The following is a 14,013-nucleotide window of genomic DNA, read 5'->3' as shown; positions in this document are numbered from 1 at the left end:
AAGGAAATCAATGAAACAAACTACATTTCTTTGAAAAAAGAAAATTTATATACTTCTTGCAAGATTGTTTAAGAAAAAGAGTGAAAAAATCATCAATACTAGGAATGAAAAAGGAGAAATCACTACAAATTGTAAGATTACAATAATAGTAAGGATATATTATGGATGACTTTATACCAGTAAATCTGATGACTTAGATAAAATAATAGTGTAAACCACAAAGTCTTACTCAAAGGGAAATGGGAAATTGAATATTTCTGTCTCTATTAAAATCATTAAATTTTAGCTAATATAAAATCACTGTCAAGAAAGAACATTCCATGCCCAGATAGTTTCACTGGCAAATTCTACCAATAATGTTATGAAGATATTATATCAATTCTAAACAAACTCTTCCTGATGTAAACATACTAGGAATATTTCCTAAATTATTCTAATAGATCAACATTAAGTTAATACCAAAACCGGACAGAGATATTGCACAAATAAAGGGCGACTGATATCTTTCATGAATGTATATGTAAGCAACCTCAACAAAATATCAGCAAATCGTATTGGATAACATATTAAAAAAATAATACATCATGACCAAGTAAGAATTCCTCAGGGAGGCAAGCTTTGTTCAACATTTAAAAATCAGTTAGTAAAGGGGTGCCTGGGTGGCTCAGTTGGATAAGCTTCGGACTTCAGCTCAGGTCATGACTTCTAGCTCAGGTCTTCGTGAGTTCGAGTCCTGCGTAGGGCTCTGTGCTGACAGCTCAGAGTCTGGAGTCTGCATTGGATTCTGTGTCTCTCTCGCTCTCTCTGCCTCTCCCCTACTCATGCTCTGTCTCTCTCTCTGTCTCAAAAATGAATAAACTTAAAAAAAACATTATAAAAATATAAAAATAAATCAGTCAGTATGATTTGTCCATAAAATAGTGAATAAGAAAATCATATAATGATCTCAGTGGATGCTGAAATAGCATGTGACAATATTCAATATCTAATTAAAACTCTAAGAAACAAGTAGCTAAAATCTACAAAAAAGTGGAGACTGGGTGGCTCAGTTGGTTAAGCATCCAAGTTCGGTTCAGGTCATGATCTCCCAGTTTGTGAGTTCGAGCCCTGCGTTGGACTCTGTGCTGACAGCTTGGAGCCTGGAGCCTGATTTGGATTCTGTGTCTCCCTCTCTCTCCCCCTCCCCTGCTCACGATCTGTGTCTCTCTGTCTCTCAATAGTAAATAAACATTAAAAAAAATTAAAAAAATAAAATCTACAAAATGTTTATCAATATAATTTCTTTTTCTTCTCCTAAGTTCAGAAATAAGTGGAGAATGGCTGCCCTCATCAGTCTTATTCAACATCTTTCCAGAGTCTCTCACCAGCATAATTAGGCAAAGGACAAAGAGTGTGGGGGGCGGGGGGGGGGGGAGGCAAAGGTATACAGATTGGAAAGGAAGAAATAAAACTGTTTACATTTGAAGATAACAGGATCATCTATGTACAAAATACCAATGAGCCACAAAAAGACTTCTGTTTCTAATAAATGAACTCATCAAAGTTGTAAAACAAAGGTCAGTAAAAATCAGTTGTATTTCTTCATACTAAAAATGAACAATTAGGTGTGGAATTTTAAAAATACCATTTACAGTAGCACCCAAAATATGAAATACTTAGGTATAAATCTAGCAAAATATGTGTAAAATTTGTCTTCTGAACACTATAAAACATTGCTGATAGAAAGCAAATAGAATATAAATACAAAAAAAGGCAACTTTGTTCATGGTTGTTAAATGCACATTTTCTCCATGTTGATTTATAAATTTTACAAAATTGCAAACAACCTTCCTTTTTTTAAGATATTGAAAAGCTGATTTTATAATTTACATTGAGAAGCAAATGAGTTAAAGTAAGCAACACAATTTTGGAAAAGAACAAAGTTAAAAGACTCAAATTATCAGAATCCAAGGCTTATTGTAAAGCTATAATAATTAAGATAGTCTGCCGATTCATATGCTAATCTCATCCAAAGCTTCCTCACAGACACACCCAGAAATAATGTTTCACCAGCCCAGTCAAACTGACACATAAAATTAATTATCACAGATTCTAAGCATTCTAACCATTATAGGATCGGGAGAAGCTTTCCAAGCAGAGGGTCTCGTAAATGCAAAGTTCATAGAGAAAAAAGAATTAGTAGTGTTAGAAGAAAGATTTTAATAGAGAGCATGGTTAAAAGCAGCAAGAAAAAAAATGTCAAAATACACATGCAAGATCTCCGAGATACTGTTAAGAATTTGGTCTATATCCTGAGAACAATGAGAATGCATTCAATATCTTTTGTTTTAACAGGGGAGGTAAATTCAGATTTGCATTTAAAAAAGATTACTTTGATAGCATGGAGGGCAGAAGTGTCCTAGGGATTTCTATTGGGAAGCTATTGTGGGCTGCCTAGGGAAGAAGTCATTTAGTTGCATCATAATTCAAATTCAGCTCCTGACCTTGTTCTGCCTTCTACAGAGTCGGCAATGCTTTCCTTATTTTCCTTCTTTGTATTTCTCCCAGATTATCTTTCCAATTCCCTCCACTTCTTTGTCTCAGACCACCTGGGCTAAGCATTGCTCCAATGTTAGCTTGCCATCAAGGATCCATTACCTGAATGCTATTCTCCTCATGGGTTGTAACCCATCTGATCTCAACACTCCTCACACGAGAGGTTCCTGGGCAACTCTGGGGAAAGCTAAAACAGAGATGGGAAAGACTTTCTCTAATTTTAAATCATACTTTTGTGGTCTGAGAGCTGCTTAGGCAGTGGAATTAGTACAGAATAAGTTAAGGTTGGAGGACTAGAGGAGATGTGGGCAGCTAATTAAAACAGTTAATGAATTAAATTCTGATGGAAAAGAATTAGGAGTTGGATATTTTCTGTATCATCTCATTCCCTCTCTCCCTCCCTCTTTCCCTTCTTCCCTATTTCTGTTCTTGTATTTGTCTATTTCCATCCCCCCAGCATAATTGCACTTGAATCCAGAAGCTCAGTGGGACATTTTTAATATGTTTATTATTCTGTTTACCCATATTCTATTCTCCTTAGTCTCTGCCTTTCCCCCTCTATCTTCCTTCCTTACACTTTCTCAATCAGCTAAAATGCAATCTTACTGTGAATAGCTTGCTTTCTAAGGCATGCAAGATACCAAATGATTTGCAGATTTAGATAAGATAATGTGATTCACATTGATGATGTCATTATTCTCAACAGCTAGTCTTGAACATCTATTTGGTAAGATCCTGTGCTGAGTATATAATATGTAAGTGGTCACTTTTACAGGAAGATTAGTCAAAAAATACTAGAAAATCATTTCACTTAAATTTGATGAAGATTTATGTGGGGCATTTAATAACACAAAAAGTGACATGAGCTGATGAGATAAATGTATTAAATTTCAGCACATATGAGAAGGAAAATAACTCCAGGTAACATCAGTATATACTTGCATACACACGTACACACACACACACACACACACACACACGTGTAATTTACCATATGCTACTACTTCTAAGAATCTGATATGTGAGCAGGGATCAAATCTAAAATGGTAGGATTATCCACAACCCTGTAGTGCTCATCCTGGGATCTCTTGGCTTGTACTTTTTCTGATAGTGCGGCACTGAGCTCAGAGGGAATTGGTTGGTTCAGTGCAACTGCTCATATTCTCTTTGTCGGCCTTTGGATTCTTTTATTCTACAAGTGTCATATTCCTGTTGGAAATTATTCATTGTGTCAGTGGCTTCAGGTGGGTGATGTCAAAAAATGTTGTAGGAGTATAACTTTTGAAATTATATTTTACCTTATGAATAACCAGGCTATAATGCAGACTGACTCAAGAACCTGTTCCATCAATAGAATATACGATGGATATTTATCTTTTGCTTATTTTAACATAAAATACCCTAGTCCTTCCATTGTTGCTACTCAAAATGCATTCATCTTGCCAATCTTTGTGGATTTGTAGTCTACTACTAGTTTTTCTTTTTCCTAGTAAAAGCAAAGAACAGTTTAATAGAATAAAAATATAGGGAAAGTAAGAGCCAGTTATTCTAAATTTTTCCTGAGATATAAAATTAAATGTATAATTATTCAACTATATATGGAAGAGTATACCATGAAGTAGATATTGATGCCCAAAGAGTTTTCTGATGCACAATTTCAAATATTTATTTATTATCTTTGCTATGCTTCCTAGAATAATATTGAGTGAATTATCATGTCATATAACCTATTTTTTTTTGCAGGAGTCTTTAAGAAAACACTTCTGAAGGGATTGTAATTAAATATGTACATATGAGTTGGTCTGTTTTTACATAAATCTCTTTCTTATCATATTTAAACAGAAACACAACATGCAAAGTATGAATGGATAGAATGTGCTAAAAAGGAGAACAAATATGTCCCCCAAAGACACATACCTGCACACTTCAGAGTAAAAGAACATCCCACTGGATACCATTGCATAAAAGGCTTTGTGATTTTTTTAAAAGAAAAAAAACACATATTATGTAAAATTAAAGGGAAGTTAAACTGTAAGCTTCCTTTAAGTCCTAAACCATGGTGATTTTTTTGTTTGTTTCTTTACTATTTCTCCCATACTTGAAATAATCATATCCTATATATTGATGAGACATGTACACTCACAATGATAATACCACAGCAATGTGGCATAATGTGCTTCTTTAGGCTTTTTTAGACACCTTAAAATGCCTACAGCACAAGTAACTTCCATTTCTTGATTTTCAGGCTGTCTAGAAGTCGTATTCTTGAATTTCGAATCAATAGAATCCTTCCCTACGCAATAAAATGTGTTTGGAAAACCTAAGAAGTTTCCTATTCCCGTGTTACCGTCTTCAATTCTTCCAGTCTCTATGGAGTAGTGGGTGCCGGGAGGTGTTAGATTAATTAAACAATAGGGGTGCCTGGGGGGGCTCAGTAATTTAAGGGTCTGACTCTTGATTTGGGCTGAGGTCATGACCTCACGGTTTTTGGGTCTGGAGCCAGTAGAGTGAGGTGACTTTAACGTGGTGATGGCAAACCCAAATCTAAGCGTGGAAATGTCACAAGGTTAGGAAATCAGAACGCCAAGAGCAACCAAGCACAGCCAACCAAGTTTAAAGCTGTAGCCCATCAAATGATTCCCTTTCTTTGCTCCTGCACTTTTCCTTAGGCTTTTCCCCCTGGCTCTTGTCCACGGAGTGCGACCAACAACTTGCAGTCTGGCGCTGCCTGATCCAAATGGAGAAGTGCTCAAATACACTCTTAAAAATTTTAATATGCCTCAATTTATCTTTTATTGGAGTGCAGGCTCTGACGCGGGCTCCTCAATAGGAGGACCACGTGGTGTCATTACCAGGACGGCCTCTCTAAGCCTCGAGGTCCCGTGCAAAGATAGGGATACTTATCACTTCCCCTCTGCGTTGGAAGTACTGTTTGCAACGTGCTTTCCACCAGCCTATAAATAACCTCAGCTATAATTATCATTATCGTCAGTTCTCTTCTCTAGTACTTAACAACCAGAATAATCTGATATTTCAGTTTAGTTAGGCATCCCTAGTCCAACATATCCCATCTGAAGGAAGGTGAAGGGAGCCTTGGGACGATCTTCTGTTACACTTTTGTTGTTTGTTGTTGGTTATCCACTGTTAATACAGCTAATTACAGCGGCCAACTAGGATTGTTTTAAAGTCAAGTGATAGTGTTCTCTTTATTTGATATTGGTCTTCTTCTATGGGTCATGTGCTAAGAAGACACCTTCGGTCTTCAGCCCCTGAGAAAAATCAGAAATCAAAGTGAGGTCTGTAAACAAGGGGCGACTCAGATGGTAAAAATCGTGTGCCAGCTCTACCTGGGTCAAAGATCCATCTAGGGAACAGTGTACAGTAAAACCTTAGATGGCAAGCACAATTCATTCCAAAAACGTATATCCAAAGCCCTGATATGTCGAAGCGAATTTCAAGAACCATTGGCTCAGTTGTGATCATGCGACACTGGGCATCGCATACTACTTGTATCGCAAGATATCGCTTGTTTATTTAGAAAGGTTTGCTCGTCTTGCAGAACACTAACGGGACAAGTTACTCGCCATCCAAGGTTTTACTGTAATTTTCCTGGCGGGGGTGGGGTGGGGCGGGGAAGTTAATGGCAAACTTGTCATGTGTTGTGGTGATATACAATAATGGTATTACTCTCCTGCCTTTGCTGAATATTGGCTGCTTGATATGTATATCTATGATTTCATATACCAACAAATTGATGAGCATGATTCTCTGATTAGGTCTTTTCTTGTCATGCCTTTCCCAACAATTTGTTCCTCTTTATATGGTCTTCTTCTGGAAGCTTACCTGTTGTGTCTGAAAATTGTGTGCTGTGAAGACTAGAATATTTTTGTATAAAATCTACAATGGCTTTTATTTGCATTCAGTTCCTGCATGTGTAGTGTCTGTTCCCTCATCAGGCATAATTACAATAGGCAGGCTTGGAATTTACACACCTGGAAAGGTCACTTGAGTTAGTTCCAAAGCATCACACCTTTACCTAATATCATTTCAACACTGCCAAGAAGGCAACCACCTATTGTCATAGTTTAATTTATGCAGTTTGTATGATATTAGCACCCTTAGTTATTTTCCATGAGTGGTGTGAACATAAGCTTTTAAAACAATGGCATGAATTAAGGTTACAGAGCACTTTCACCCTCATGCCTGAAAGTTCATTATCAGAACCTGTTTGAGGGTGACAGGTCGTCGCCCTTACTAGTGCTCAGAGCCCTGCATTTAGACAGTGGGGGCTTTAATCAAAGAGACACGCTCCCTCCCTGTTAGAGCACTGTAGTTTCACATCATAGTCACAGCTAGTGACACGGTGAAAGGTCTGTGCCCAACTCTTTTTGACATTAGACATCAATCACTTTTCCATCTGAGACGGTGCATGCACTATTAATCACTGAGAGAAATCGTAAATTTTGATAAAATGAATCATATTAGGTTTTAAACAAATGCCATGCCAGGACTTTGTTTCCACAAAGATGTTTGGTTGTTGTATTTCACCCCTGTGTACATATGGGTGTTTTGCTGTTGTGGGTATATACGTGTATTTTAATTTGTGAACATATATCCAATCACCCTGGGACACGGTGATACAGTGATTCACGCAGGTGAAGTGTGAATATACTTGCATTGTATTCCATAGGAGAAAGCAGGCATTATTAAGTAAAATTTAAATTGGAGGCACCAGTAAATACTCCAAGCAGAGTAGAAAGGCTGAAAACATCATAGAATAACAAGCACATACTATGTGGTGACTTCACCCTGAAAAGATGCAAAGGGTCAACCGGTCTAGCTCTTGTTTCATGCTGATGAGGTATTTGGCAGAATTGCATTAATTCACAGGAGTTTTCCTTTAAGTGAAAATAAAAATGAAAACGCGACTGGAATGCTGAGTTTGTATATTAGTGCACGTAAAGATTAGGAGAGGGAAAACCTCACGTGTCTCTGGATACGAAGGCAGACTGCTCATCGCTTGTATGTCATCTACGAAAGGCCCAAAGGTGTGACCAGTTAGAGCCCAAAGGTAGTTGATAAGTAGCCTATTATACTCTTCACTGATGCAATAATTTCTATTGACAACTGAGCAGCAAAAATGTTGTCACTGCCAATGGTGGACAGAGGGGTTGCCTGAAAATGGGGCAAGGGCAGAGGTCCGGTGATAATTTTGTCTCAATCCAGAAATGTACACCAACTTGGTCAATACCGCTGGAGAAGTTTCTAATCAGAAATACTTTTTGTTTTTATGCAGGCAACTAGAAGACACTTCAAGGGCACATACACATGGTGATAAATGTTCACCTTTAGTTAAATGTATAATGTATTTTGTAACTCTGTATTCCTGTGAACCTTGAGGGTCAGAGTGATTTTGATCTCAGGACAATAGTTCTTGGCAACTGTAAAATATGGGTAGGAATTGCTGGGGACAACAAGTCATTTACAGGGATTCTTAATTGCCTATTAACACTTATTTAATGAGTGTTCTTCTTTTCCCTCTAGGCCTTTCAGCATCTAACTATTAATATATGGCCGGTAGTAGGGAAAAGTAATAGAGCCAAAATGAAGTAAATACTGTGTTCAGGATGAAGAAAACAAAAAAGTACTCGAGCAGGTATTTTTTAACCTAAATTAATTATATTAAAGAAGAGTCAGTAGTAAGCTTGGGGTTGTTTTCTTCACAATTCACATTTTCCTAATAATTTTTGCATATTTATTAATGTTAGCAAGAATGCCTTGTCTTTCTACAAGATAATATATGTACTGCCACAAGAAAGCCTTATAGTTTTTCTTCTGATACAATAGAAGATTTTATGAGAAAAATAAGCTCAGAGCATCCCGGAATACACAGCCTAGTTAGGACTTCAGATAAATCAAACACTTTCCTTGAAGATGCGTAACGTTCCCAAAGTACTCTACACCTAACACAACAGCTGGGACCAGATAATTGAGTTAGATGCCTGGTGGGCAATAAATCTAAGTTAGAGTCATCCAAGATTTATGCTCAGAATAAGGTAGAAAGCCAATCATAAACAAAACTAAACTAAGAATAACAACCACAATACCCCACGAAGGAAAAGAAACGAGTGAGGGAAAACAGTATCTTTTTTCCCAAGACTCCTTAAGTTCCTGGCAAAGAATTTGTGCTTGGTTATTTGGTTTCAGACCAGCCACACTGCTGGTTCTGAGATTTCACTCAGAAATTGAGATTTCACCATTTCACCCTGCATTGCAGAGAAGTCAAATCCCCCAGGATCCCCTTCCTCAGGCAAAGAACACGGTAGAATCTGCCAACAATAGGCGATTACAAAAGATTTGGGAACAGAAGAAAAAAGCAGGTCATGATTCTCCAGATGCAGTTTTAAGTGTCCATGAGCAGATATGAGGTCCAAAATAGCTGCTTGGAGATTTTCTTAAGCACCACTGATGTAAGTGACGGAGATCAAAATAAAAGGTAGAACTTTCCTGAGGTTGGTGAGATTGACAAGGGCTTGCAGGTGAGATGATCTTGGATTTTCAGCAATCGCTGGGTGAGATTTTTAGAACTTCCTGCTTTAGTGCAGCAGGCTCATATCACTGGTGAACAGCTTCGCTGACCTCTGTTCCCTTAATCTGTAAAAGGTATTGTAAGTCTCTAATACTTTCTGTTAAAACTGCTCACGTTCAGGGGCGCCTGGGTGGCGCAGTCGGTTAAGCGTCCGACTTCAGCCAGGTCACGATCTCGCGGTCCGGGAGTTCGAGCCCCGCGTCAGGCTCTGGGCTGATGGCTCGGAGCCTGGAGCCTGTTTCCGATTCTGTGTCTCCCTCTCTCTCTGCCCCTCCCCCGTTCATGCTCTGTCTCTCTCTGTCCCACAAATAAATAAACGTTGAAAAAAAAACTGCTCACGTTCACACCCCATATTCTGATGGATACGTTGTGCTCCATACATTCTCTTCCTCTAGGCAGAGAGTGGAAGTTGTGCTCCAGTTTAGAATTATTTTTTGGAGACAAAAATCTGAAAAAAAAATTGAAGTTTGCTTAGAGGAAGAAAGTAATTTTTGCATTCCTCCATTCAATCACTCAGTGTTTGTTATGCATCAAGTAAGGGTCCAGAAAGTGAGGAATATATCAGTGGTAAAAGTAATATCCAAACTCTCTGGCCTAATGAAGCATCCAATCCAGTGGAGTGAGAATACATTGAACGTGTAGTAGTGATCTCAGGAGAGAAGTGTCAGTAAGGAATTCAGTTAAGCGGGCAAGATTGTGCACAGAGTCTGGTTAGGAGGGAACTGCAATAATTCAGGGTGAGAGAGGATGATGGATTAAACCAGAATGGCAAAGTAGAATCATAAATTTATTTGATTATTGACTAATTCATTCATTCAAAACACACTGAATGCTTGCTATGTGTAGGAAAGAACTATACAAGTCACTGGAGATAACACAGAAAAAAATGATGCCTGACATGGTAGAATTCAAGTAAGAAACATGAAAAACAAGTAAACCATATATTACATTATGAGATTCTGTGTTATAGAATAAAGAGAAATCACAGCATGTATGAGAGAAATGCTGGGATTAGTGTGAACAGTATTAATTAGGGTTGTCACATTAGGCTTCTTGTCCTTGCGACTTTATGAACTGGTGCCTAGAGCTCTTATTTCCAGAGAGAGGAATGCTTCCACCAGGAAATACAATAATCCCATCGAGGGGACATTAGGACTGTTGGACTGATGGCTCCAAGTCAATAGGCAAAGAAGAGAATTTCTGTGTTGTCTGGGGTGAGTGATCCTGACCACCAGGGGAAACTGGGCTAGTGCTCTACCGTGGAGTTGAGGAAGAGGTCTCTGAAGTGTAAGAGATTCTGTGGACTGTCTCCTGGTATTCCCATGCCCTGTTATTAAAGTCAATGGGAAATTATAGCAGATCCAGGCAGGATACTAATGGCCCACACTGTTCAGGAGAAGGTTTGGGTCATCCTACCGGGTAAAAACCAAAACACAAACACAACTTTCTGGAGTGCTTGTTGATGGTAAAGGGAATTTGGAATGGATAATGGAATAAGGTGGTTACACATACCAGCCACAACCACATGACCAGTTACAGAATTGAGAACTATGATTGTCATGAACATTTTTCTTATTTTATTTCTTATCTTTGTGTTTTTAGATATTTGGATAGATAGATGATAGATAGATAGATAGATAGATAGATAGATAATAGGTGATAGATGATGGATAGATAGATGATAGATATATTGATAGATAATAGGTGATAGATGATGGATAGATAGATGATAGATTGATTGATAGATGATAGATAAATTGATAGATAATGGATGATAGATAGATGGTAGATAGATAATAGATGATAGATAGATAGATAGATAATAGACATACAATATCCCTTTAATAGGTAACATAGATGTATTGACTTTATATTTTATATTTAAGTATCATAACTTCATTTAATTTTTTAAAGTTTATTTATTTATTTTGAGAGTGCGAATGGGGAGGGACAGAGAGAGGGAGAGAGAGAATCCCAAGCAGGCACCATGCTATCACAGAGCCTGATGTGGGGCTTGAATCCATGAACCAGGAGATCATGACCTGGGCTGAAATCAAGAGTTGGATGCTTAACCAAATGAGCCACCCAAGAGCCCAAGTTTTGTAACTTCATATCACTACATTTAAGATATGGAATATCAAGAAGAGTAAACATCACTGAAGAACTTTACCTCCTCATGGGAAGGAGATTACTGCATTTTTTATCGTACATAGGATAGTTGTATCATGTTAGGTAGAAATATGACTTATTATTGCCTTTATTCGAAGATTAAGTATGGTCTAAGAGATGGTTTATCAGGGGGTCCTGGGTGGCTCAGTCGGTTAAGCATCCAACTTCAGCTCAGGTCATGATCTCACAGTTTGTGGGTTTGAGCCCTGTGTCAGGATCTGTGCTGACAGCTTGGAGTCTGGAGCCTGCTTCTAACTGTATCTCCCTCTCTCTCTGCCCCTCCCCTACTCATGCTCTGACTCTCTCTCTGTCAAAAATACATAAACATTAAAAAAATTTAATAGGGGCGCCTGGGTGGCACAGTCGGTTAAGCGTCCGACTTCAGCCAGGTCACGATCTCGCGGTCCGTGAGTTCGAGCCCCGCGTCAGGCTCTGGGCTGATGGCTCAGAGCCTGGAGCCTGTTTCCGATTCTGTGTCTCCCTCTCTCTCTGCTCCTCCCCCGTTCATGCTCTGTCTCTCTCTGTCCCAAAAATAAATAAACGTTGAAAAAAAAATTTATAAAAAAAAAATTTAATAGATGGTTTATGGATGCCAAGATAATTTACTAGTGGACTTTGAGTATAGCAGATTGTCCTCCATAATGTGGCTGGGCCTCATCCCGTCAGTGGAAGGTCTGAATAGAAAAAAAAGACTTACCTCCTGTCAGCAAGAGGGAATTCTCCAACAGACTGCCTTCTGACTTTACCTGCACCATAGTCTTTTCTTTTGGATTCTAACTACAATTCTTTCTTGGGTTTACAGCCTACCTGTCCCCCTCATTAAGTTTTGGATTCACCCAGCCTCCACCATCCTATGAGCCAATTCCATAAAATAAATCTCTTCTTTATGTATATACACACATTCTATTTGTTCTGTGCTTCTGAATAATTCTGATTAATAGAGGGAATAAGGAAATATGGCAGTAGCTGATGCATGGAGTGGAATCAAGAAAAAGTATCTCACTATGATAGAAATAACAGTATCTTCCTATGTTGATGTGTATAGTCCTACAGAACAAGGAGACAGATGTGAGGTAAGAGAAAGCATAAAGATGAGCTGTGGTGATGTCCCTGAGTAGATGTGAGGGAATGTGTCAGGGGCACGGACAGATCAAGATAGTGGTGAATGGGCAGCTGAATACATTGCTGACATAGTGGGAATATTGAGAAAATGGTGGAAAATGGTGGGATTCCAGAAACATTCTGAAGGTAAACCTACAGAATGCACGGGGGATGGGGGTGGGGTGGAATTGCTGAGTCTACAACATTTTTAGTAAAGAAATGTATTACTTTGTCCTAGCCATTCCTTTTTTATATAACTGATTTGAATGGTCAACTTTATTATATTGTGTTATATTATACTATATAGAATGTAAATGCTGCCTTTCAACAAGTATATGTTTTAAATCACCACTAATTAATTAACTAATACCAATTTAGTAACAAGAGTTAGAAGAAAATACTCCTGTGTGAATACATTACCAATGACAAATTTAGAGGTAAAATTCACCATTCACATGATATTCTACACACAGACATATACTATATTCCATATACAGTTTAATGTGTGATGGGTTAGGAATTCCTTTCTACTGAGATGCTTTGGGATGTTTTTGATAATGGCCAGACTACAAAATGGGTTTCTGATTTCGTTTTGATTATTTTATTTTATTTTTTACAGTTATGGTGTTTATCGGGGTAGCACGAACATATAACATTATATTTGTTTCCAGGGTAAAATGTAATGATTCGATACCTGTGTATGTTGTGAAATGATCACCACAATTACTGTAGTTAACATCTGCCACCATAATAGCTACAATATTTTTTTTCTTTGATGACAACTTTTAGGATTTAGTCTCAGCAACTTCCAATATGCAATATAGTATTATTAACTATAGTCCTTATCCCTTACACTAAATTCTTAAGACTTATTTATTTATAACTGGAAGTTTGTACCTTTTGGTCTCCCTTCACCTATATTACCCTCCCCCCCACGCCCCAGCAACCAGAAAACTTTTATTTTAAATTATGTATTTTCTTTCTTTTTTCTCTTTGTTTCTTTCTTTCCCCCACTCCTTCCCCCTATTTTTACTTTTTCCCTTTCCTTCTTTTCTTCTTTCTCTCTCTTCCTCTTTCTTCCCTTTTCCCTTCCTCTATCCCTTTTAAAATATCATTTAGCATATCAACATTAACAGATATTTATTAAGAATTCAGTATGTGCTCCACACCATAAGTACTTTAATTAAAGTTTTTGAAGTGTAGACAAGTTGCTGTCCCTAAAGATTTCGGTCTTTATTAAAGAGACAAAATTAATGTTTATGGAACAATTAAAAGATGAGTATGAATGTTTAATTTTGTCAGTGCAAGTAATAATGTCTCTAAGAAAGGGGGAGTTTGGAAAAGGGAGAAATCTTTTTAGACAAAGTTTCATGAAAAGGCTGGCACTTGAGAAAGTATCTGGTATCATGTTAACATAGCTATGAAATATAATACATCACTTGTGGCTACATTCTCTTGTAATATATTCTTTTCTCCTGTCCCCTGTAACATATGGTACAATCCTCATGGGGTTTTCTGTAAGCTATATTCTTCACATAGACAGAGTGAATTTTAAAATAGCTCTTTCTGAAGTTGTCTCCTGCAAAAATTAGGTCAGACACATACTGGTCAAAGGAAGA

Source organism: Lynx rufus, unplaced genomic scaffold (genome assembly GCF_022079265.1).
Source record: "Lynx rufus isolate CCGP_SWC_20201006 ecotype Redwood Valley unplaced genomic scaffold, mLynRuf1.p SCAF_20, whole genome shotgun sequence".
NCBI lineage: Eukaryota > Metazoa > Chordata > Mammalia > Carnivora > Felidae > Lynx > Lynx rufus.
Note: the sequence above shows the minus strand (reverse complement) of the source record.